Below are 27,546 nucleotides of genomic sequence, written 5' to 3'. Positions count from 1 at the left end.
CATTTTCTTAAATTGTGCAAAAAGCTAATGCTTTTTTACCAAAAGACAAAACAAATTCCCGTGGACTTGAAGTAATAACAAGGCAATGCCATGTATTGGAAGTATGTGCTTCATGGTAGACAATAATCTGGAGGTTAGGTTAAGAACAGGGTGGTCTGGTTGAAGTGAATAAATTATTTCAAATGTACATATAACATTAACTCACTTCGTAATAAAGTCTTTGTCGTTTCATATAAAAATTAGTTTTTTGTTTTTCTCAGTTTAAGCTCAAGGAAATTCCCATACATTTTATCTCCACAGGGCAAATAAAAAAAAGTTCTTAGACAAGTTCTTATGAAACATGTAGAAAATTAAAAACAGACACAAATGTATAGTCTAAGGAAAGTTCAACAAATAGAAACTTAAGAGGCCTTCACTGATATTACAAAGCTTAGAAAAAATACATTATTCCTAAATAAAAAGATAAATGGAAGCAAAAAAGATCAAAGCTAAAATAAAAATTTAAAAATAACAAAAATACTAGTTAACACAAAATTAAAAACTCATTAATTTTGGTATATTACCAAAAGCCTCATAAAATACTTCACATATATTACAAAACAAAACAAAGAAACAAAAACAAAAAGATTTCTCTCTTCAAATTATTCTACATATGTCTTCTTTTTTTTCTTTTTCTTTTTTTTTTAGACTGAGTCTTGCTCTTTCACCAGGCTGAAGTGCAGTGGTGCAATCTCGACTCACTGCAACCTCCACCTACCAGGTTGAAGCGATTCTCCTGCCTCAGCCTCCTGAGTAGCTGGGACTACAGGTGTGCACCACCACACCCAGCTAATTTTTGTACTTTTAGTAGAGATGGGGTTTCACCATGTTGGCCAGGATGGTCTTGATCTCTTGACCTCATGATCCGCCCACCTCGGCCTCCCAGAGTGCTGGGATTACAGGCGTGAGCCATTGTGCCCAGCCTACATACATCGTATTGCTAAACTAGTAGGAAGAAAAATTCTCTTTAAACAACCGAGTTATACCTATTAATATTTGTACTTCTCAGATGGATCTTGTTGTCTAATATGTATGATTAAAATAACTTGTCTGTTAATTATTCATATTTTAGCATCTGTCATTAACTCTTATTTAATTACATTGTCACCCCTGGCTAACTCCTAAATAAAAACAAATGTAAATGTAATATACATCCCATCATTAATTTTAGAGCTCTAAGACTTAGGAAAACTCAACCTGGAGAATAAACTTTAGTTTTACTAAATGAAGAAAACTATTTTCCAGCTTTTTAAATGAGGGATTATTCGATCTGAGTAGAGCAGGCATCACAAAAATGTAAACAAAATGATCTTTGCCAGGTTCTAATGCCAGAAATACTGTGAATGTTGCACTGGATCTTGTAAAAATAGCCACAGCCTGGCGCTTGCAGGGCTGGGTCGTGGTGTGTTAAACAATAATACCTAGCCTTGATGGAACTTATTTGGGCCAAAAAGCTTTCACCTGCACTATTCTTTTAACCTCACTGCATTGTTATGGGAAATGTGTTTATTTTTTGAAATGACATTCAAATATATCCTTAAAAGAACACTTTCAGTCTCTCTATAAGCTTCTTCTCTCTTTCAGCGAACACATTACCTTTTAAAAATCAATAGTAGACTTCTCTTTCTTTATATCATCACATTTCAAATCTGATGTAGCTAACAGATATTAATATAATTTTTTTCAAGAATACTCTCCTTCTGAATATCTATGCCCTCATCTTTATCCTGCCTATTCAGGGCAAAGGTTATCTTTCCTTTTTTTATATAATAATATCAAGATTATGTACTTTGTTCAATTTTAGTTTTAAGTGGTGTCTAAGTGCATAAATTAATGTCTGTGCAAAGAATAGCTTGTATTATTTGCCAGACGGTTGGAAATTCTCATGCTTTTAAAACAACTGATTTCATGCCCTCCAATCAGTCCAAATATACAGAAAGAGAACTTTAGAGTGATGTGACTTTTCTGCAACACTTTCCAGGCTGCTGTTCACACGTCAGTCCCGTGTTTCATTCCTAAACTGTTGTTGTTGTTTAATCTATAAAATCTCTCTTAAAGGTCCCCAAACTGCTTATAATTTGATCTTTTACTTTTGAGGACACATTGTTTCCAAATTGCCATCTCTAACAATATTCCCCTTCTAGTAGACTTTCAGATTATCTTAACCAATAATTGCCTTACTTTTCAACCTCTATTTTGGCATTCTTGAATTAGCTCTTCTATCTGTATCCATTATTGCTCCAATTATTTTGTTTTGCCTTTTTCCTGGAAGTAAGTTCATGCTATTTTTGACAAGGACATATTTGACTTCTGTAAAGATACCGATTTGAGAATTTTAGAAATGGGTGTGTGTCACACACACCTCTAATTAAATGTGTGACCTTGGATAAAAGCACCATAACTTTCCAGATGCTTTCTTTGCTCACCTCCAAAGTTGATTAAAAGTATGAACATCTTGATGTTTAGGCTTTTCAGTCTTAGTATGGTCAATGAAACTCTCAAAAGTCCATCATCCTGTCTTTATTTGTATCATTAGTCAGTTTGTTTAAAATAAATTACGGTTTATGAAGCCAGAGATTTTCTTTTTCTCTGGCATCCAATCACTGGAAACATTTCTCATGGATCTATTTTAAGAAGGCCTATGAGTAACTTGACCTTTTACGACTTCCCATTTTGTTATCTTAACAACCTGGTTTCCCCATAACTTTCAGAGAAAACTTTTCACCTTTTCCTGGTTCTCCTTTTGACCTCTAGAGAACTTAGCACTTCCAAAAGACATCATACTAATGTTATTATTATCACATGTCCTCCAAAAACCTTCAACCTATTTCTGCCTATTTATTAAGTTAATATTTTATCAAAAGTTGTCCAACTGAGTATTTTATGCCCAGCTCTGTGTCAGATATTTTACATGCCCTGTAATAAAAAGCTGAGAGATTCATTAAGAATTAATTTCCTAGTACATTTTCACTTTGATACTTTCCTCATTAATGAGTCATCAGTTGTGTCTTGCCTATAGAAATAGATAAAACTAAGTGAGAAAAGATATGTAAAAGAACTAGCACAGTATCACAGATATAACAAGCATTCAATGGATGATAGCTGTTATTCTTATTATGATCATCACCTTAGCTCATGTGTTTTCTGACTTCATACTGGACTCTACTCTTACCTCTATTTCTTATTAGATCCTCACAGCAACACTTGAGGAAAATTGAGTTTGTCCCTATTTTACTGATTGTGATATGGAAGCCTAGAGCATTTAAGTAAATTGACGGAAGTCAAGAGTCAAGAACCCAGCCTGAATCTGTCACAACCACTTGCCCATACTCTACTGTGGCAATACCACTGGTCACGCACCCAGTTTCACCAAGATCTTATCAGTGCTCCAGTGCTCTCTTTTCTTTTCTTTCTTCATTTTTGTTTTGTTTTGAGATAGAATCTTATACTGCTGCCCTGTAGTGCAGAGGTGCAATCATAGCTCCTGGGCCCGAGTGATCTTCCTGCCTTTACCTCCAGAGTAGCTGGGAAGTTGGTACCACCACACCTGGTACCCCTCCAAAAAAAAAATAGCCAAAATAGATAACCTCAGCCAACCTATTTTTTGAGGGTATCTTTTTCTTGACTCTGCCATCCTTGGCCCCCAATTTAAGTTCACTTCTATTTTCCTAGTCTTGGTGAAGAGAGGAGAAGGTGGAAATTGAGGTTAAAGGAGGGAACTCTGATGTTATTCAAATATTGACTTTATCTTAACTTCCAGCCTCTGCCTGCTCCATTTCTGCTCAGTCACACACAGAACATTCACTGTTTCTACCACGTGCTCTGCCCTGCCTTTTCTTTGTCTTTGTGCCATTGCTTTATCTCTAATTGGAATGACACTCTTTCGTCCTCGGTCTCTCACCAATCCCTATTTCATAGTCATCATTAAAATCCAAATCTCCCTTTGATGCCCAATTCAAATGCCAGTTCTGCCCTGAAGCTTTCTGGGTCTACCAAATAAGCACTAACTACTGGTCTCTCTATGCTTCTATAATGGCCATCCCACGAGAATGACAAGTGATTTTACAGCTGACAATATATATCTTATCAGCCCTTCCAAATTCTTTCTCCATCCATCTTTTGCCCTGGATGTCTCTCACATGGCCTAACTTGATGGATGTCCTTGCCTTCTAGCTTCTCATTGGGTTCACTAATGGAGAACACCCATGGGAGATTAGAGAAAAGGTGAAAGAAGAGTGAGATCAGGGTGTTTATTCCTTTGGTTTCCTGCCTGCCAAGTTGCTGAGGGATGGATGGCTGCATCTCTCAACTTAAGGCCACAGCCTCTATGGGGAGGCCCCCACTCTCCAGTAATGCCTTTCTTCTCCTTCCCTGCTAGTCCAAGAGTGATAAAAAGTGGCCAAGCTTTTACTGACCCACTAATGCTACACTATCTCTGTTTCCCTACATCCTGCTCAAATTGTCCTTTTCAGGGTACTACAGACTTCCTGCCAAAATCTTGTTTGATGAACTTCTTAATATATTTCTTCTAAGCTGCTAATTTTACAAATGACATTATTACCTTTATGTGAAATGTGTCTTCAGGATGAGTTAATACATTCTGAATGATGATAATGGTAACAGCTAGCATTTGCTGAACACGTACTATGTTTCAGGTACTCTCCTGAATGCACTAATCTAATGTAATTATCCCTATAAGCTAAGCAAGGCACAAAAATGGTGAGAAGGTACCAGAAGTAACTTGCTCAAGGTCACTCTAGGGGCTGAGTGGAGTTTAAGGGTCAGGTCTGCTCCAAGCTTAAAGCTTAAGCTTTAGATCTAAACTGGCGATTCTTAAACTTGAGTAGGCATTGAAGTCACCTGAAGCATTTGTTAAAACACAGACATTGGGGCTCAATCCCAGAGTCCCTGACTCTTTCCGTCTAGGGCAAGGCCCAAGAATTTGTAATTCCCTGGTGAGGCTGAGGTGCTGGTCTGGATACTACACTTTGAGAACTAGTAGAACAAGCAGTACTGCTTCCCATACACAATAACTAAAGAAGCCGCTCAACAGTATAAGGAACAAAACTTTTAGGGCTCATTTCCAGCTGATTTCCCAGCTGGAAGTCAAAAGAACAATGAGATATTATTGTCTATATGTAGGCAATAAAATGTAATTCAATTCAGCCAGTGTCCTAGGAGCAACGACTATGTGTTGGAGTAATTTGCTCAGGATAACTGTCAAACAGAAATACACCGCACTCAAGAATTCTTTCTGATCATCCAAACACTTAGGCAAACAAATAACCATGATACAATATGATAGCTGTTGTAATAGAGCACATACATACATTTACATGCACACACAATCGGTGGAGCGCAGTTGAAGAGGAAATAAATTCTTTGTGAGGAGGTAATAAATGCAATCGCAAGCAGTCAATAATGGGACTAAGAATTCAAGAAAGAAGAGTTATTTTCTAGGAAAACAAGTGGAGATAGGCATTTTAAGGAGGAAAAAAAAAACCCTTCAGCCTGCACACAAAGGGAAATGAAAAATAATGTAGCAAGATTCTTGTATCCAGTGTTCACCAGCTACAAGGGTGAGTGAATACCCTGCCCCTCTCTAAAGTGGAAAGCAAACCTCCCTACTACTTATTGAACATCTCCTAAATGCTGGACGTTGAGCTCAAAATCAGGCCACATTGATGACGCAGGTGCCATGCTTGCCCTGCAGGTACTTGCATTTTAGATGACGCATATCAACTAGGCAGACTGAATGGCAGTTAATATATTGAGTTACAATTTATCTCAAGCAAAATCTATTCATGAAAGTGATTCAGGAGTCAAATGACCTAAGACTTCACCTGAAAATCATATGTCCGTTTTATGAAATGGTAGGTAAAAATTATTTTATATGCCAAAACAGGCTTGACATAGAAGACACACAATTCTTCCATTCATACTATCTGATCCAGCCCATAAACATGTTACTTTTTACCAGAAGAAACTTTCCCTTCCTTCCTAAGAAGCTAGAAGTAAAGGGCAGGCATGGGAATACTTTCATTAAAAAAGCAGAACCTCAATGCAACGGCTCAGCACAGCTCCAATTCACATCCTTCGGAATGGCTTCCAAACTAAGTAATTTAACAAACTGATGAAGAAAAAATGGCCCATTAATCTCATGCTGCATGTTATAATTTAACTCGGGTTTAGCATAGGAAAATATTATTTGCATTGATTAGAAATATGCTTTATGGGTGCATTCATTATAGACTCAAAACATTTTAAAATTATTGGCTGGGCTGACATAATGAACTACATAAGAGTACTACTAGATGGCATCTCAATGTCGTCTGCGCCTCATGTCATATTGGGCTAGGAATAAATATATATTTTTACTCAATGGGCAATTTTATTCCAAACAGCAAAACATGTTCATTTCCACTCAGTTGTTGTAATCATGAAGCTATCAGCTAAATATTATTTGGATAACTTAGATGCAAGCAAATTCTTGTATTTACAATTCAAATATTCTTATGCCATTTTCCCACTTTGCTTAACCTAATATAATGGCCTGATCAATCTGATTAGGAAGACTTTTTAAAATTAATTTACTCAAATGCTCTAAGGTAGATTCTGAAGGACTAAAATTGTGGTCTTTGGTATCCAACAGAAAGGGTTCAGACTTATCTCTTCTAGCTGTGTGACCTTGGCCAAATGACAGTATCTTTGAGCTTCACTTTCCTAATTTGTAAAATGAAAATAATAATAGAATTCGAGTTGTAAAGTTGAGGAAAAAAATAAGTTTTGTTGTGTGTTTACTGTATGGCAGAAAAGAGCAGTTGTTCTGATGGTCATTATTACAAGTGTGGTTGCTAAGATTACTGACAACCTATTGTTTGCTCCCTGTTCAAAGACCTAGAATTTTAAGGCAGCTTTCCATTCTTTTCCTTGATTTCACCCCTAAGATTCTGTCACACACTGGCAAAAACACACTGGCATTTTTGGGGAAGGGATCTACTGAGGTGACACTTTTGGTGTATCAAGTATATAAGGCATAGAAATCTTTGGAGTCTTTCTTTAGACTTCTATTTACTTTCCAGTAGATTGAGTGTTAATAATCATCCTGTCTCCCGCTGTGGATAGCTGTGACCTGGTTCAACTATTGGCACCTTCTGTGGTTCATAGGAAAAGAGCAGGAATCCAGGAAGAGAGGCCTTTCTTTTCTACTCCTATTGCTAAGAACTCTCTTGGATAAAGACAATCTTAAACAGATTACGAGATTGCTGCTTGTTATAGGACCAAAGCAATGTCCCAAAAAAGAGCACTGGCCTCTGTTTATTACACTTACATTTCACTTGAGATACCTTTCCATCCCTTAAAGAAAACAGATGTTTCAACACCTTCCAGGCACTGGAATAATACAGCCAGGGCATCTCTACATGATTGGTTTCCTCCCTGCCAAGTTGCTGAGGGATGGATGGCTGCATCTCTCAACTTAAGGCCACAGCTTCTATGGGGAGGCCCCCACACTCCAGCAATGCCTTTCTTTCCCTTCCCTGCTAGACCAAGAGTGATAAAAGTACATGTTTAATTATACTGTTCCATTCAGATGAATGTTTTTCCATCAAGGTCAGATTGACCAGTTGAAATGCTTGATTTTATCCTAAAGTCAGAATCAAGTAAAGTTGCTGAAAGCCTACCCAGTTTACATCCTATCTTCTCTTCAAACTCTGCTCTGAGGATGCAAGTTGAAATTTTACTTAGACGTGTGTATATGTGTATATGCAATGTATATGTGTACATATTTGTATATACAAATATACACATATATATACACACATACACCTATAGAGGTGTATGTATATATTACAGTTACAATGTATATACTGCAATTAATTTGGCTCATTTGTTCCCATTCTAGTATTTTTAGGCTAGAAACAATAGATGACATAAATCCCTTTTCTGCCACAATATAATACCACCTAAAGAATCGTGTTTTATTAGCTAGAAATAGGATTTGCTTTCATTATTGCAGTACATTTGATAATATAAAAATATTTCTGATTATTTTTTCTTATGTGAATTTCATAGCATCTTCATCTAAAATTTACTTTAGAGATTCAGACCAAATGTCATTATCAATTTCCTAGACTGCTTAATATGTAATTCTGCTACAGATTTTAATCTCAATGTAACAAGGGGGGAAAGCAGAGACAAATGAACTAGGTGTACTCAGGATCACTCTCTGCTGTTGAAATTTCCCCAAATCTGAGAGGTTTCATCTTTACATAGAAATATTTTCACCATGGAACATATAGTGGTTGAACTTTTGAAGAAAATTTGACCTATTGTCTAAAAGTGTTCCATTTGTCCTCTTCTAGGTTTGCACTCAAGACTGCCATTTACCTTAATGGAAGCTGTTCAGGTGCCCCCAGGAAAGAATGAACAATTTGATAGAAAATGCTAAAGGAGTGATATTAGGTTAGCATCTCATATCATCCGAAGAAAAACATATGCAGATTTTCTACTCTCTACCTTATTTCCCACCTCATTTTCAGGATGTGGGGATAAAAAATGTAGGGTCTAATGAACTTTTCAACAGCTTATAATTATTAGTGCTATTGTTAGAATATCAGAGTATAACTAACAACCAAATATAAAATGTTTGTTGATGAAATTGCTTTATTAAAAATATAAATTGGGTGGGTGTTAGTAAATGTTAAAAGGAATTGACAATATAAAAGGCACAAAAATTGCCAGGCGCGGTGGCTTAAACCTGTAATCCCAGCACTTTGGGAGGCCGAGACGGGCGGATCACGAGGTCAGGAGTTCGAGACCATCCTGGCTAACACGGTGAAACCCCGTCTCTACTAAAAAATACAAAAAACTAGCCGGGCGAGGTGGTGGGCGCCTGTAGTCCCAGCTACTCGGGAGGCTGAGGCAGGAGAATGGCGTAAAAACCCGGGAGGCGGAGCTTGCCGTGAGCTGAGATCCAGCCACTGCACTCCAGCCTGGGCGACACAGGGAGACTCCGTCTCAAAAAAAAAAAAAAAAAAAAAAAAAGGCACAAAAATTGATGATTGTATTTCAAATGCTAAGAGGTGTATTTGTGTGTCTTTTTCTCTTTCTCAATCTTATTCAGCACCTATATAACTAAAGGCATATATTTACAGGATGGTGGGCATGTTTTGGATGCTCAGTTTATGTCTGGAGGAAAGAAAACAATACAAAGATAATTGCCTCAATCAGGTCAAATGTTATATAAGAGATGAGTTAGAGGCTGAATTAGGATTCACGTTATGAGTTTCTCAACAGTTATCAATAGAACCAATGACAGATACGAGAGTGTAGTGCAATATATGCCAAGATACTTTAAAGTAATTTACTTTATATTAATATTATCTATTAAGACATCTTAGTTCAACCACACTCAGCTGCTCTGCAATAACCCCAGGGCTTCTGAGTTACAATATGCCAGAATTAGGTAAATGGCTCTGCTCATACAATATAATTCAGGCTGATCCAGTGTCCAGTCATTGCTGTTCTACCACTCAGTTGTGAGCTAGAATAAATTCCTTAATTTTTGGTCCCTCGAAGATATTGGAATAATGATAATGCTTACTTCATTTGGTCATAGTGGAGATTAAATGTTATTAAGATGATATGCCTTTCATCTAGGAAACATCAATAAATGTTACTGATGCTATTGTCATCATCATCATCATTATCATCATCATCAAGGTCATGCCAGAAAGAGGACACATTACCACATGAAATCTCAACTTCGTCCCTGGGCCATGCACACCTTTCTCTTCAAAGACTTATATGCCAGATTCTAACACTGTCAGATGACAGAAAATATAAGTCTTTATGCTTTGTTCTGTAGCTAATTTTTGCATCTTTCCATTTGAGTTCCGGTTTAGCATAGTTTTGTCCCACACAACAGAAGCTGATCTCCAAAAAGAAGAATGATGTAGCCTCAAGTGATAAAGACACTGAGTGAAGTCTTTCACATCCTGGGATGCCTGTGGCCCAGCACAGAGGGCTGCTGGGTTGCAAACACAGAGTTTACTCCTCATGTGTCTGTAACTGGGTAAAGAGAGGTGAAGCTTAGCGTGTGATATGTAAAACGGGTAGCTACAAATACAATTCTAAAACAAGCAGAATTGGCTTCAATTCTTCCTTCTTTTTCCCCACTCTCAGATGCTCAGGAAGTTTTCCTACTCTTGTCCCTGACAGGAATATATTATACCTTCCTGGATATGTAGGTGGATATCAAGAAAGTGCTTATTTGCAAGCAATAGGAGCCAGATATAGCTGATTTGAGCAGAAAATAATTTTTGAAAGGTTATTGATTAAGTTTCAGTAACCGGAAGCAGACTAAAGAACCGGACCCAAGGGCACACTATCAAAATTATAGAATCATGTAAAATTGAAGTGTATGTGCAGGCCTGCCTCGCTGACCCCACAGGAGCAGGATATGGGATGCTGACCCAGGCACTGCTGCCTCCTCTATTACTCCTGGAAGGGCTTCTCCGAGGTCCTTCCTTCCTGATATCATTCGTCTCTAATTCAAAATCTAGGACGTGAGTGTAATTGGCCAATCCTAGGTCATCTGACTGTCTTCCAGTTGTAAGGAAGACTGATAAAAAAAGTCAAGTTTACTTTACATTGTTTACATATACACGTGTCTGGTATTTTCAGTTTACACAGTGGGAGAAAGGCACTGTCCCTTATCAAGACCCATAAAGTGAAAAGTTCCCCAAATATATAAAGGAATTTCAAATCAGATGTTTGGAAGTTAAAAACAACAACAAATTCAGAGGTAGAATTATAGACATTTTGTAATTAAAAAATATGTTTGGAGTAATTCTGACCTGAATTCATATGTTAAGCAAAGTACTCAATCTTGCTGATCCTCAATGTCCTCTGAAAAAGAATTTGGAAGATAATATCTATATAAAATAGTGTAGTATAGATTAAATGAGATTATACATACAAAGTGCTTAGCACATCCTAAGCACTTTACTAAACTGTGTATTATTCTTCTTATTGTTGTTACTGACCACTTAAATGAGTGCAAGAATTAACAGAGTCATGATATATGTAACACAGTGCTAAACATCACATTTACCATCTCAGCTAAGCATGTGTTGATTCAACAAATATTCTATATATCAGACAATAATTCATTAGTATTTTTTTTACAGAAAAAAAATCATGAGGAATATGAAGCATAAACAATGGACCTAAAGTCACTCAATTAAGACATAATGGAGGTGAGATTCCAACCCAGAATTATTGAGCTTGAGAAACTCCACTCTTTTTTAAATTATGATTATACTTTAAGTTCTAGGGTATATGTGCATAATGTGCAAGTTTGTTACATGTGCCATGTTGGTTTTCTGCACCTATCAACTCGCCATTTATATTAGGTATTTCTCCTAATGCTATCCCTACCCCAGCCCCTCACTCCCGAATAGGCCCCGGTGTGTGGGTGTGTGATACTCCCCTCCCTGTGTCCATGTGTTCTCATTGTTTAACTCTCACTTATGGTGACAACATGTGGGACTACACTCTTAACTATAACAATGTAGTACCCTTCAGATCGAATGTACAACATGGTGACTATAGTTAATAATACAGCACTGTTTACTTGAAATTTGCCAAGACAGAAAATCTTAGTGTCCTCACCATACACACACACACACACACACACACACACACACACACACACACACACACAATGGTAACTATGTGTGGCAATAGATGTGCTAATTACTTAGTTTGTGGTAAACATTCCACAATGTATACATATATCAAATCATCTTGTGGTACATGTTGAATATATACAAATTTTAACTGTCAATTATATGTCAATAAAGCCGGAAAGAAACTCAAACTAACTTGAAAACAAAATATAGCATCCCTCAATGTGTTAATAATTATAAAATACTTAATAGATTGGAGACCTTCAATAAGTGATATTTCTTTTAACTATAACTACTATTAGTTACTAGTTGTGTGCCATAGTCTACTTCTAATGACAAGGATATAAGATAGGGGTTGCTGCTATATAACTTCAGAGCCCCTGTGGGCATTTGTGGGGTAAACACAGCAGGAAATGAGGTCTCTCAATTTCCGACACAGAAATTATAAGTTGGTTGGTCTTCATAATACCTCCTTTATAATAAGAAAATAATGCTTTTCCTACATTTGCACTGGGCATGGGAATCGATCCATATTTCTGGGTGCGAGGTAGAAGGCAGGACTAGTTTTGGGGGTGGGGCTTGGATACCTGACCAAATGAAGGACTAGCTAAAACAGGTCAGGGTGGAAACACCTCTGCGTAAGACACTCCCACCAGTATGCCATCTTGGTTTATCATTGCCATGGCAATACCCACAAATTACTGCCCTTTTTCATGGCAACAACCTGGACAACCCAGAAGTTACCACCTTCATCCTAGAAATGTCTGCATAAGTTGCCCCTTAATTTGCATATAATTAAAAGTGGGTCTAAGTATGACTGCAGAACTGCTTCTAAGGTACCTAAGCTGGGCACACTGCCTATGGGGCAGCCCTTCTCTGCAAGAAGCAGTACCTCTGCAGCTGCTGTAGGCTACTGCTTCAATAAAAGTTGCCTTTGAAATTATATATTTCAAATTATATATTTCAAAATATATAAATTAAAATTTAAAAATTTAAAAATTTAAAATTAAATTAAATTTAAAAATTTAAAAATTTAAATTTCAAATTATATATTTCAAAGTTGCCTTTGAAATTCTTTCCTGGGTGAAGCTAAGAACCCTCTTGAGCTAAGCCTCAATTTGGGGATTTGCCTGTCCTGCATCAGGTGTGTATAGAATCTTCACTTAAATTCTCATCTACTCAGACTTATTATACTAAGAATGCTTTATTCCATTAATGCAAATTGTCCAGGGAGAGAAATAAGGTATATATGTAGAGTATTGGAGGAGTTCAAGAACATCACCACTTATCATTGTATAGTCCTCAAAGGCATGTGTTATTTCTACTCACACAAAGGGCATGGTGGCTCACACCTGTAATCCCAGCACTTTGGGAGGCTGAGGTGGGTGGATCACGAGGTCAGGAGTTTGACACCAGCCTAGATAACATGATGAAACCCCGTCTCTACTAAAAATACAAAAATTAGCCAGGTGTGGTGGCAGGTATCTGTAATCCCAGCTACTCAGAAGGCTGAGGCAGCAGAATTGCTTGAACCCCAAAGGCGAGTGTTGCAGTGAGCCGAAATCGTGACACTGCACTCCAGCCTGGGTGACAGAGCAAGACTCTGTCTTGGAAAAAAAACAAAGAAGAAAAGAAAAATGTGTACAAGGCAGTTTAGTAACTTACCGAAGACTATACAGCTAGGTTACAAGAGAAAAGGTATATTTAAATGGTCAAAATGATGATGTATTTATAACTAAAAGACTGTGTCTAACCAAATAAAAATATTTAAAACTGTCCTAATACATTGTGAGGAATTCTTTATACTAACCTCAATGCACCAGTGAGTACAATATTTTAGAGATGATAAATAGTTCTTTAACTTGCTGATCATACAAACCTACTTAATACTCCCAATGACAAGGAATTAACTACCTGATGAGGCAGCTTCTTCCATTTTTGGACAGCTCCAGGGATCAAATATGATAACATTTCAGTACCTGCAATGTCATCTAGTTCTACCTGGAGAAATAAAACAGAACAAGTGGCCACTGTTCTTGACAAATGGATATAATTTCATTTTTTCCAAATGTGAGTGCCAGATTCATTCACTGTACTGAATAGATCTGTCAAATGGCTTTGCCCATTTACCAATGGATAGCAAACTGCAAAAACATGTTGGAATTTTAGAGGACTAAATGTCATCTCACTGATACTGTCATCAATATAACTTACATTGGCATTTTTGTCTCACACTGACTTTAAGGGCTACAGGGGGAGCTCCAAGTCTCCAGACCTTGTGTTGATCATCTGTGCCCTACACAGTACTTTTCTGCTCATTTCCAAAGGAGACCAAGGATAACTTTTCAGACTTCTCAAATCTACTTGCCCTACTTGACAACACATGTTGGCTGGGCTGACTGGATCAAGATTCTATAAGCAGGATCCTCATGGTTTAAAGTCCTTGCTGTTTTGGATGAGACAGAGGCTATTTCTTGCTCCCATAACCACTCACTTCTTACCTCGAAGCTTTCCTAGGCTGTTCTTGCTAATACTAACAAAATTAATTATGCTTATCTGATGACAAGTATACAACCTAAAATGCCATCTTTATAAATAAGGCAATCATCAATGGAGTGTGATTTATGGCCTTTCATTTTTCCTATACGCCCTATGTGCCCTATAAAATCTGGCTTTACAGCTTCATAGAGGCTATAATCCCTTTCAGAGGGAATAAATCATTTTGAACCATAATATAAAATAGGGAGTTATATTCACATACTGGCAAAGGAAAAAAATTGATTATAAAATGTAAAAGAGTGACTGATGATTTCTCCCTGTATCTGCACTATTCAAGTGTGTTTGAATAAACTGGACAATATTAAAGAATTTCTATAAACATAAGACTACAATTTATAAATTAAAAAGAAAAATTACATTGAAAACTGTAACAAAATAACAAACATTATAATATATAAAAAGTTATTGTAAATCAATGTGAATAAATGGATAAAGGTCATAAAGTCACAAAAGAAGAAATACAAACAGCCAATACATATATTAAAATAAGTTTAATCTTACTCTTATTAGCCAAAGAAATATAGTTAGAATCATGTAGGTCTCATGTTTTACTCATCAGAGTGGCACAAATGAAATAAATGGCTAATGCTGGTACTGGAGAGGGTGTGAGAATCTACACATGATGTTAAGTTGCTGATAGAAAGGTAGGGTAGTGCAACTCTTCTGTAAGCTCATATGTCAATATGTATCCAAACTGAAAAGTGTCCATTCAATTTCTAAAAATTCATTCTAAGAAAATGAATAAACGGCCGGGCGCGGTGGCTCAAGCCTGTAATCCCAGCACTTTGGGAGGCCGAGGCGGGTGGATCACAAGGTCAGGAGATCAAGACCATCCTGGCTAACATGGTGAAACCCCGTCTCTACTAAAAATACAAAAAACTAGCCGGGCGTGGTGGCGGGCGCCTGTAGTCCCAGCCACTCGGAGGCTGAGGCAGGAGAATGGCGTGAACCTGGGAGGCGGAGCTTGCAGTGAGCCGAGATCGCGCCACTGCACTCCAGCCTGGGTGACACAGCGCGAGACTCCGTCTCAAAAAAAAAAAAAAAAAAAAAAAAAAAAAAAAAAAAAAAGAAAATGAATAAACGCAGGAAGGCACATGAAAAAAAGATGTTTTTCTCATGTTTCTGAAGTACCAAAGAAAAGAGAGAGGCAAACCTAAATTTTGAGTGGTAGAAAACTGGTTACATTAAGAATGAAATGCTGCTGAACTATTGAAATTTGTGATATAGCCTTATTAAATGACATGGAATCATGCTCATTATATACTAATAAGGAAAAAATGATACAAAACATTTTTATCGTTTGACCTAATAATTAAAAGTCATATGTATTTGCTTGCATTGTGTCTGTGTGAACCCCCACAAACAAAAATATCTCAGGAATGTTATGAAGATCATTTATTGGAAATGGGATAATAAGATTTTAAGTTATTTATACTTTTTATTTTTTTGGGGAAATAGGGTCTTGCTGTGTTGCCCAGGCTGGAGGGCAGTGGTGCAACTATAGCCCACTGCAGTCTGGAACTTGTGGGCTCAAGCATACATCCAGCCTTAGGCTCTGGAGTAGCTGGGACTACAGGCTAATGCTACCATGCCTGGCTTACATTTTTTTCTTTATGCCTTTCTAATTTTTGTAGTTTCCACAATGAGTTTATGCTACTTTTATAATTAAAAGTATTTTAATTTTCAACAAGAAGCTTTAGATTTCCCAAATTTTCCAATTACCCTGCACCATGGCTCACAGTGTTTGTGCAAAAGAAAATCAGTCTTTTTTTCTGCATTAATTTTCCACAAATAATCATTTGGAATTGGTAAAAGTTGTACAGAGTAAAACTGTTATGGTCTGGGTATGCTATACCTTTCAAAGAATTGGAGATCTCAGAATAATTTCTTTCATTTTTTACCACAGTGATACTAAGGTGGATGGGAGGTAGAGGATGAAGGAAAACAGAACTCATCTGCGACCAGGAAAGATAACAGTGAATGACAATTGGATTTATATATATTTTTAACGGGTACTTCCACAAGTTTCAGCTCATACTAATACACACACACACACACACACACACACACACACACACAATTCAATTGTCTTAGACTAATCGATAATTGTGGCAGAAATGGCCACCTATTGACTAAAAAAAATTTTTTTTTTTTTTGAGATGGAGTCTCACTCTGTCTCCCAGGCTGGAGTGCAGTGGCCAGACTCAGCTCACTGCAGGCTCCTGCCTCAGCCTCCCGAGTAGCTGGGACTACAGGTGCCCGCCACCACATGCGGCTAGTTTTTTGTATTTTTTAGTAGAGACGGGGTTTCACTGGGTTAGCCAGTATGGTCTCGATCTCCTGACCTCGTGATCCGCCCGTCTCGGCCTCCCAAAGTGCTGGGATTACAGGCTTGAGCCAACGCGCCCGGCCGACTAAAAATTTTTAACCACTCCAGATTGTAGAGGTGTTGCAATAAGGCCTAGGATAGTATTCCCCATCTCCATGCATCTGAGTGTTGCCACATTACTGCTTACTGGCCCACAGAGTGCTACCAGAAATTTTATAAGAATGAATATTTGATTTGCATTTCTCTAATGATCAGTGATGTTGAGTTTTTTTTTTTTTTTTTTTTTTTCATGCTTGCTGGCTGCATGAATGTCTTCTTTTGAGAAGTATCTGTTCATGTCCTTTGCCCATCTTTAATGAGGTTGGGTTTTTTTTTTATTTTTTCTTGTAAATTTGTTTGAGTTCCTTGTAGATTCTGAGTATTAGACCAAATACCCATCAATAATAGACTGGATAAAGAAAATGTGGTACATACAAACCATGGAATACTATGCAGCCATAAAATGAATGACATAATGTCCTTTGCAGGGATGTGGATAAAACTGGAAGACATTATCCTCAGCAAACTAATGCAGAAACAGAACCAAACACCACATGTTCTCACTTATATACGGGAGCTGAACAATGAGAACACATGGACACAGGGAGGGAAACAACACACACTGGGGACTGTCAGGGGGTGGAGTGGGGAAAGGGAGAACATTAGGAAACATAGCTAATGCATGCTGGGCTTGATACCTATGTGATGGGTTAATAGGTGCAGCAAACCACTATGGCACATGTTTACCCATGTAACAAACCTGCACATTCTGCACATGTACCCCAGAACTAAAAATAAAAATTAAAAGAAAAAAAGAACGTATATTTGAGGAATAATGAGTTTATAATTGAGCTTGCAATTTCCTCTCTCCTTTCCCTTTTGAGACAATGTATAGGCACATAATGGAAATGGTAGGCTCTTGAATCACTGAGCAGAAAAGTGACTGCCAAGCCAGCGAAGTCCAAACTGAACTACAGAGTAACTGAGATACAAACTTAAAATAAATTATAATAACTTATACTAAATATAATAAACTTTTAATAAATTATTAGAAGCATTACACACATTGCTTACCTTTCAAGTTAATTAACAACTCTACCTTTTTTTTGCAAAGGGAAGTTCTCCAAGCTTCTGGAGAAACCATAGCAATCTCCTTTTTCAGTTTGAGAGATGAGTCCAAATATGAGATGAGAAGGAATAAAGACACTGAGAAATGCTTTTGACAAAGAGGAATGAGAGATGGAATGCTGAGGAATTCTTAGTAATAAAGAATTCAGACAGGAGAAGTGGATGGGATGATATCAAACAGATTTTCCCAAAGGCATTTCGGAAAAGAAAATTTGTGAAAATTTGGTGAGAGGAAAAAAAAAATCAGACATAAAGGGCATTTTGGTCCCTAAATGAATTTTTCTTCCAAAAGATTCATATTGTTTATATGTAAACCATAAGAATTCTCTGTCCACTTCTTCCAGAATTTTCTAAAGCCCGCCAGGACATCTGCAGAGAAAGAGAATGTCATTCCAGGATAATCAACTGCAAGTTACTAAATTAAGATCAAAATATCCTCAACCTTGAACATTTTTCAAAGAGTTTTTAGAAGAAAGAGGCTCTCTAGGGGGTTGTATAATTATATAATTGTACCCTTTGTAGGAGGCTATTTACAGATAAGTAATTTTTCCCCACTATTCTTCAAAGTAAAATGCATAAAATAAAGTAGAATTTGGGGTTATTTGTCGGGGAGACTGGGAAGGAAGTCTGCGCAGACTCTGTGAGCCATCTGATTAATAACCCACGCTCCCCTCATTTCCTGCTATCAAAACCCTGATTGCCAAATCCCTAACATCCTCAAAACTAAGGTGTCCAGTTTAAAGCCCCAGCTAATGAGATCTAAGTGAAAGTCTGATGATGAGTTTTGGTAAATACTTCTTTGCTCCAGGATTTAGATGCTGATCCCCTTTTAAATGTTTTTTCTTCTGCGTTAAACATTGTGAATGCAGCTGCAGATTCAGTAGCCATCTTGCAACTATCTTGCAACACAGTGACACACCAGAGGTGACAGGACAGGAAGATAAAAGAACCTAGTCCCTTATGGACACCACTTAGGGGCTGAATTAACACAAAAACAATCTCCAAACTGTTACATGAGGAAACAGAGTTAGGTAAGTAACTCTTACTCAGGTTCTATTATTTCAGCCAAACTCATTACAAATAGATACTGAATTCTAACCTCAGTTTTCCAGAATTCTTCCTAGCATCTAATAGTTATCCTCCTATTCTAGACTATTAATTGTCAGACTTGCTTGAGGTAACTGTGTGGCAAGGTCTGGCTCTTTTAGAAGTCCTGATACTATTCACAACACCTTTTTTAAAAAATGGTAAAACTTTTATGTCCACTCATCTTTCTAATTACACTCAGAGGTCAGTTCCTCCAGAAAGCCGTGGCTGACAACATTTTACCCCTGTATATAAGCAGAATGATTAAGCAAAATAAATAAAACAGAACGGGTAAGTGTGTACTGTGTTATATCTTTCAAAACAACTAAGACAATAAATTTCAAATGTATCGCCACAAAACAATGTCAAGTAAGTGTGATTCGCTAGATCTAATCACTCCACTGTGTTCATGTATCAAAAACATCACACTGTATTCTATAAATGTAATACAATTATAATTTGTCAATTGAAAATAATATAAGTATTAAAAAGTGTGTGGGCTCTGGAATCAGACTTTCTAGATTTGAATTTTTAATCTACTACCTACTGGTTATATGACTTTGGTAAATAAATTTATCTGTAAATTGGGGACATTAAGTAGGACTTACATATCTTATTGAAAATATTAAATGAGGTAATTCAATTAAAGTTCTTATAATCTTGCTTGGTTCAATAAAAATCTAGCTAGTTTTTAGATTACCTTTGGCCACTTTAGGGTAGAGGCCCTTTGTACTCCTATGGGTCTCTGTAAACTCATCTTTCATGAAACACACATCCCATACTGAAGGTATTTTCTGTAAGCAATGCGTTTTTAAAGTATGGTCATTGGAACAGTCACATCAGCAGCACCTGAGAAGTGGGTAGAATAGATACTCAATATATTTTGAATAAATGGATTTATTTATTAATGTCATAAAACAGCCCTCACCCATATTGTGGAAAATTCCATTCAAGTGGCTGAAATTCCTCCGCACACTCCTCACCTCCTGTAAGCTTGCAATCAGACAAAGACTTAATTACAAAAAGAGCTGAGGAAATTATAGAAGCTACCTAAAATTGTGTTACCTTCATAGGATTACACAACTTTAATTTAGTGGTAGGCCGGGGTGAGTGCCTCAGGCCTGTAATCTCAGCACTTGGGAAGGCTGAAGCTGGTGGATCACCTGAGGTCAGGAGTTTGAGATCAGCCTGGCCAACATGGCGAAACTCTGTCTCCATTAAAAGTACAAAAATTAGCTGGGCGTGGTGATGGGTGCCTGTAATTCCAGCTTCTCCAGAGGCTGAGGCAGGAGAATTGCTTGAACCCGGGAGGCAGAGGTTGCAGTGAGCTGAGATGGTGCCACTGCATTCCAGCCTGGGCGATAGAGCGAGACTCCTTCTCAAAAAAAAAAAAAAAAAAAAAGAAAGAAAAAGAAAATTTACTAGTAAAGACCTCTGACTTGTACATCACATGGACCTGAGTTCAAGTTCCATCATCATCATATTTTAACATGAGTATATATACATTTCAAAGACTCTGCTCCATGTGTGCAGTGTGGGGGTCATAATAACATTCATTTTCACTGTATGACTCTCAAAAAACTTGGATGAAACAATCCATTTGCCATGGCCAGCAAAGTGTCTTGCAGCTAACAAGCACTCAAGGCATTAGCTAATATTAACAGGGGAGAAACAAACAAGCAGGAAAGCCCAAAGCCCTGACTCCTACTCAGTGGCCCTTGATTCATGCCATAATAACTCTTTTTTTTTTTGATATGGAGCCTCGCTCTGTCACCCAGACTGGAGTGCAGTGGAGCGATCTCAGCTCACTGCAACCTCCACCTCCTGGGTTCAAGTAATTCTTGTGTTTCAGCCTCCTAAGTAGCTGGGATTACAGGTAACCACCACCACAGCCAGGTAATTTTTGTATTTTTAGTAGAGACAGGGTTTCACCATGTTGGTCAGGCTGGTTTTGAACTCCTGACCTCAGGTGATCCGCCTGCCTTGGCCTCCCAAAGTGCTGTGGTTACATGCGTGAGCCACCACGCCCGGCCATGCCATAACTTTCTTCCATTCATCCTACTAGCTTTCCATCAAGACTGAGTAGAGAAAGATGAACAAATTGAGATTAAACCCTTTTAAGATAGTTTTGTAATTCCTGAATGAAGAAAATTATAAAAATTTAGCAATTAATAAGTTCTGCAGAAATATGAGAGAACTCCAGTTCTTCATGTTACTCTTCTAGAAAACCAAGTTATGGTTCTAAGATGTACCCCTCCACCCTAATTCACCCCTGGCATGATCAAATAATATTTTTGTAAATGGATAAGTCAACGACATAATCAATAAGCTAAGTTATAAGCAGGTGAAAATTTGTAGGCTTGATAAAAAAATCTCAGGTGATTGATCTGTTCTCACACTGCTAATAAAGACATACCCAAGACTGGGTAATTTATAAAGAAAAGAGGTTTAATGGACTCACAGTTCCACATGGCTGGGGAGACCTCACAATCATGGCAGAAGGCGAATGAAGAGCAAAGCCACACCTTACATGACAGCAGGCAAGAGAGCTTGTGCAGAGAAACTCTCGTTTATAAAAGCATCAGATCTCCTGAGACTTATTCTCTACCATGAGAACAGTATGGGGAAACCATCCCCATGATTCAATTTACCTCTACCTGGCCCCACCCTCGGCACATGGGGATTATAATTCAAGGTGAGATTTGGGTGGTGGGGATACAGCCAAACCACATCATCAGGCTCATCAGTACACGTTAAAATAAGGTAATATGAAATACTCAATCTTAAAAAAAAATGCAGCACCAAGACCTCTGTGATAATCCTATTTTAAAAAACAGTTACAATTTTAGTTACAATGTTTCCCTTTTGAGAAAGCATTTTCTGCATAACTTTTAATGTACTGTTGATGAGCACAATTCAACAAAACTGAGATAAATATTTGCAGAAGTCCTGCAAGATGAAAAGCATAGAGTTAGATGCTATAGAGGATAATTGTACTTCAGGATGAGTAAGGACCCACACTTGACCTCAAATAAATTAACTTTAAATAGAGTGGATGAGTCACGTGCAGAATGTAAGAATGCTAAAAGGTCAAGGTAACTAACAAAAAGGAACATGTGGGGATTCTTAAGAAGGAAATAAAATATTAGTTGACTCAGGAAAGGCTGAAAGGAGTAAGTTTTCCTTGAATGGTCTTTGAAGAGTTCCCTTCACTACGTCCTAGTACTGAGGCTAGGGTGTCACAGGAAATAGAAAGATATGGAGATCAAGAATCTTCTCTACTCTTATAGGATTGGCTGAAAGAAGATTTTCTTACCAGGATGTAATATAATAACATTTAAGGGTTCATGAAGTCAGAGAGACAAAGGCTTGAATATCCCAGCTCCGTCTCTCTCACTAAGGGTCAAGTTGCTTATCCTTTTAACACCTCAGTGTCTCTATCAGTAAAATGATAAGAATTTTTCCTACCTGAGTGGGAGAAGAAAATGACGTAATCCATTTATAGGGACACGCTTGGTATCTGGCACACAGAAAGTACTGAATATGACCAGTTGGTCAATGATGATGGCAATGATGATGGTGGTAGTGTTGGTATTGATGTGGCCTGCCCAGAGCTAGCTCTGACTGGGAGGACAGATTAAAGACTTCTGGGCTCCTGAGGCTTTTCATATAAGTGACACTTGACAAATGTAAACAGGTTGTCCAAAAGTTCATGTGCAATTTAAGAAAAGGAAGGATCTCAGAGTTGTTCAACTACTTACTAATAATATGAGTTATTATAAGCAGTTATGGCAGCTCACATTTATTGAGCACTTGCATGTGCCTAGTACTTTAGAAGGACTTATTCATTGTTCACAACAACAGTATGCAGTATGTCCTAATATCTTTATTTCTTTCTTTCAGAGGTAGACACAAGCTTAGAGAGGTTACAATAAACACCTAAGTTTCCCTGTCAGTATGTGCTGGAAAGGAGTTAAAATTCAGTCTGTCCAGCTTGGTCTCAATTACTAAACTATGTCATTAAGCATTTTGCCATTGCCTGATTTTCCTTCTGATATGTGACTATTTCACTCAATCCCCTAGGTGAACAAGAGATAAAATAATCTCTCTTTCACCCTGCTTTGCCTTAACATCCAACTTCCCTTCTCCAAACAGGAATTGTTTCAATGGGCAGCAACAAATGCCAGGGACTGGACCAACCTCAGAGATGACTAGGGGTCAGGTACTACCATAGGCAAAAGCTCTGTGACAACCCTGCCCTTGTACAGGGTGCATGACAGGAATGGGAGTTAGGGGATAATGGAATAAGGCTAGGAAAGACAGTACCTGACATGCCAAAAATACTGACACTAATACTATTAATAATAAATAACAGAACTCACTGTGCTGTAGGCATTGTATTAAGCGCTTGACATGAAGAACCTCATTTAACACTGAAAACAGGCCTATGCGGACGAATCTATTGTTATCATTATTTCACTATTGGGGATAGTGAGGTCCTGATAATCAGGTAAATTGCTCAAGCTCACATGGTTAGCAAGTGGAAAGCAGGAATTTGAACTATGTTCAGCACCTGCACTCTTAACCACTATGCTATATTGTATATATAGTTATATTACCGGCCAGTCACGGTGGCTCAAGCCTGTAATCCCAGCACTTTGGGAGGCCAAGACCGATGCATCACCTGAGGTTGGGAGTTCGGGACCAGCCTGGCCAATATGGTGAAATCCCATCTCCACTAAAAATACAAAAAATTAGCCAGGCCTGGTGGTGGGTGCCTGTAATCCCAGCTACTCAGGAGACTGAGGTGGGAGAATCGCTTGAACCTGGGAAGTGGAGGTTGCAGTGAGCTGAGATTGCACCACTGCACTCTAGGGTATGACGCAGCAAGACTCCGTCATCTCAAAAAAATGTTGGTGGGAGTATAAATTAGTTCAACCATTGTGGAAGACAGCAAGGTGATTCCTCAAGGATCTAGAAGCAGAAATACCATCTGACCCAGCAATCCCATTACTGGGTATATACACAAAGGATTATAAATCATTCTACTGTAAAGACACATGCACACATATGTTTATTGCAGCACTGTTTACAATAGCAAAGACTTGCAACAACCCAAATGCCCATCAATGATAGACTGGATAAAGAAAATGTGCCACATATACACCATAGAACACTATATAGCCATAAAAAAGGATGAGTTCATGTCCTTTGCAGGGACATGGATGAAGTTGGAAACCATCATTCTCAGCAAACTAACACAGGAACAGGAAACCAAACACCCCTGTTCTCACTCATAAGTGGGAGTTGAACAATAAGAACATAGGGACACAGGGAGGGGAACATCACACACTGGGGCCTGTTAGGGGGTGGGGGGCCTAGGGGAGGGATAGCATTAGGAGAAATACCTAATGTAGATGAAGAGCTGATGGATGCGGCAAACCACCATGGCACGTGTATACCTTTGTAACAAACCTGAACATTCTGCACATGTATCCCAGCATTTAAAGTATAATTTTTTAAAAAATTACAACGATCTTTTCCCATAAGCCATTCTGGCACTCCAGACTTAAATAATCCATGAAACAGAGAGAGAGTGAGATCAAGGCAGACAAAGAGCAAGATTGAGAATGAGAGAGAGAGAGAGAGAGAGAGAATGTGAGCATGCAAGCTTGGAGAGTGGAAGTTGAGGAAATGGCATCATTTCAAAACAATGTACTTTGCCTCATATAATAGAGTTTTTGTGATAATCTTCTCAATGAAACAGGGTGCAATGATTAGCATCTAAGTATGTCCCTCCTCATAAGGATGGCAGGACAGCATTTTTTACCTTTAGCTCAACTGTTTCAGAAAGTGTGGTCCCAGTAGACATACAAACTAGTGGGTCTTTCACGCCTCCCAAATCCAAAAGTAACATTTCATTTCCATGTCTCTTTCTATAGTTCCACTCTTCTCATGCCTATCATTCATTTACCTGCCTGTTTTTTCTTGATTTCTATACAGAAAGATGCTAAGTCTGGGTTCTCTGATATGGAAAGGGGTGGAGGAGTGGGAGCTATGGTGCCTCAATGGTTTGGGGATTTGTTTTTTTAGTCTTAATTTTATTATGCCAACTCTACTGAACTTAATTATGGTAAATACAGAATTACACAATTACCCTCTGTTCCGTTCTTCAGAAGCTATATTTTGATAAAATTTACTACACGCTGCTTTCCCCCTGAACACTAGAAATGGATGTGTGTTGATATAAAATGTGTTATAATTACAATTAAAATATAGCTTACATAATGATAGTGTTAAAATAAAATTATAGATGTGTCGAGACAACATGGTCATGCATTTTTATTGTAAGTACATGCTTAGACCAATATCTGGTAACCAAAGGAAAAGGGAACAGAATTTTGGTTAAGCCACAAAAGCTGTTTAATGGTTTTCAAATAACTAAAGGGAGCTTACAATCTATGAGATAAAATTTCCCCATCATATTTTTAATTTAAAAATTCAAGGAAATACATGAAATACCTGGAGAAATTGTTGAAAGTAAGTATGCATATGCACATTTTAAGATAAGCCCCTTATTTTTTTCTTAAATACCTGTGTAACTACCTAAATTTCATCATGTGTATCAGTGATGACAAATTTTCAACTAAGTTTAATGAAGAGCATAAAATAATAATAATAGTGTATTATTGCATTAACTAAGTAGTTCAGAATTGATTCTCATTAAAGAGCCACCCTATCACAACTAACTTAAACCTTACAAAATATGGTTGCAATTACAACATGAGGGAGAAATATAGGAAACTGAAATGTTTCTTCTAAATGTTTATAGTTATGGTGTGTAACCAGAATAATTGTGTCACAAATATTATTAAAATAATAAGATATTGTTTTGTTCAGCTTTACTGCAGAAACAAACTACAGGAATTTCTTTTCATTTCAGATAATTATTTTTCACTAATTGCTCAGTGTTTTTAGAACCTACAGTGCTAATTCCATTTCCTCATTTAATCTTTAAAATAACCCTTTCTGATCATTATTCTTAATATCTCCATTTTACACAATGTAGCTCTAGTTCAGATCTTTCTTCAGACCTGCAGACTTCTGGAAACTTCTGTCTCCAAAACTCATCCTTAACCCCTAACCCTGTTCCACCTCAATCTTTTCAATTTCAGATGATAATAATCTCACCTTTCCAGTTGCCCAGGCCCAAAATCTTGGGTTAAGTGGTCTCGATCTCATTCTTTCTTTCACAGCCCACATTCTGTCTGCCTGGAAATCCTGTTTCAACCTTCAAAATGTACTCCTTCTTAGAAGCTCAAGCCACCAAACCATCGATCCTACCTGGAAATGCCTCCTCTCTGTTCTCTGTGATTCTACTCTTTGCCCTTACCGTCAATACCACAGAGGGTTATCCTTTTCAAACAAGAGATAGTTCATCTCATTCCTCTGCTAAAATCCTACCACTAGCTGCCTACAGAGTCAATGACAAAATGCCTGCGACAGCCCTGCGTGAACTAGCCCCATCACATCTGTGACCTCAAGACCTCCTGCTGTCCCTTCTTCCTCCTTGACTCTACTCAGCCACAATGGCTTCCACAATATTCCTCAAACATGCCAGGCCCATTTTTTGCCTTGGAGTTTTGGCACTGGTCATTCCTACTCCCAGGGAGTGGTCTTCCCCTAAATACACTGTGCCAACTCCCTCACTTCAAGTCTTTGCTCAATTGTCACCTCATCAAATCTAGCCTATTACCGTACTTAAAAGTAGAGGTCACATTTACAGCCCCTAGCACTACCAACCCAACAATCTTCAGCAAGTTCCACACTCTTTTCCTTATCCCATAATGTTCACCAACTTGTAACATCTATAGGATGTATTTATAACATCCATCTGTTTTCACACATGACAGTGTAAGCTGAGACAGAGAGGAGGGAGGAAGGGGGGGAAAAGGGAGAGAAGAGAGGGAGAAGGAAAAAAAAAAGAGGAAAGGAGAGACAGAGAAAGCTTTCACTTTTTTACTGAGGTGTCCAAGCACTTAGAAAAGTGCACATGGAAGGTGCTTAATAAATATTCCTAAAAAAAATAAAGATAAGCAAAGAAGGAGTAAAGCTTGTAAGTGTAAGTAACTTTCCCAAAGCTCTGCAGATAGAAAGGGTCCGCAATGGAATTCAAGCTTGAGGCTGCCAGACTTCCACTGCTCTTAGCCTTTCTGTGAAGTCCATGGAATTCGTTATTTCCTTTAATTAGTTCTATAAAAATTTTAACTCCACTGAGCAATGTCACTAAAATGTTCTGTGTGTGTGTGTGTGTGTGTATCTCTCACTCTCTATCTCTCTCACTGTTCTTTTTTGCTCTTTCTCTCTCTCTCTCTATATATATATGTAAATTATATATATATGTAAATTTTCAATTTAGCAGAAGAAACAGAGAAGAGTGTAATACAGCATAACTATTTTGGTAATTTAACAGCAAAATTCAAAATTAGCAATAATGATTATTTAAGCAATATTGACACTTGATGTCCATCTAGTAACTTTAACATAGCTTGTAAATTTATTAAACATGCTAATCTCAGTGCTAAAATATTTCCATGCATATTTCATGCAATCCTTGCAATTACTCTATCAGACAGGTACATTTTTCTTATACCCATTCCAAAGGTAAGAAAA

At 37.7% G+C, this 27,546-nt stretch overlaps 1 protein-coding gene and 1 long non-coding RNA gene across 10 annotated transcripts in view; one reads left to right on the top strand and one right to left on the bottom strand.

Annotated features, from left to right (window-relative positions):
- Positions 1-27,546, bottom strand: part of LOC105477634 (glutamate metabotropic receptor 7) — an 898,220-nt gene that overhangs the window by 862,439 nt on the left and 8,235 nt on the right. The gene's annotated exons all lie outside the window — the stretch shown is intronic.
- LOC139362001 (uncharacterized) lies at positions 7,003-9,830 on the top strand. Its single transcript, XR_011620204.1, has 3 exons — positions 7,003-7,043; positions 8,403-8,502; positions 9,700-9,830. It is a non-coding gene; the product is annotated as an uncharacterized lncRNA (long non-coding RNA).

The sequence above is a fragment of the Macaca nemestrina genome, chromosome 2 (assembly GCF_043159975.1).
Source record: "Macaca nemestrina isolate mMacNem1 chromosome 2, mMacNem.hap1, whole genome shotgun sequence".
In the NCBI taxonomy this organism is placed as follows: domain Eukaryota; kingdom Metazoa; phylum Chordata; class Mammalia; order Primates; family Cercopithecidae; genus Macaca; species Macaca nemestrina.
This window is presented reverse-complemented; position numbering and strand designations above follow the sequence as displayed.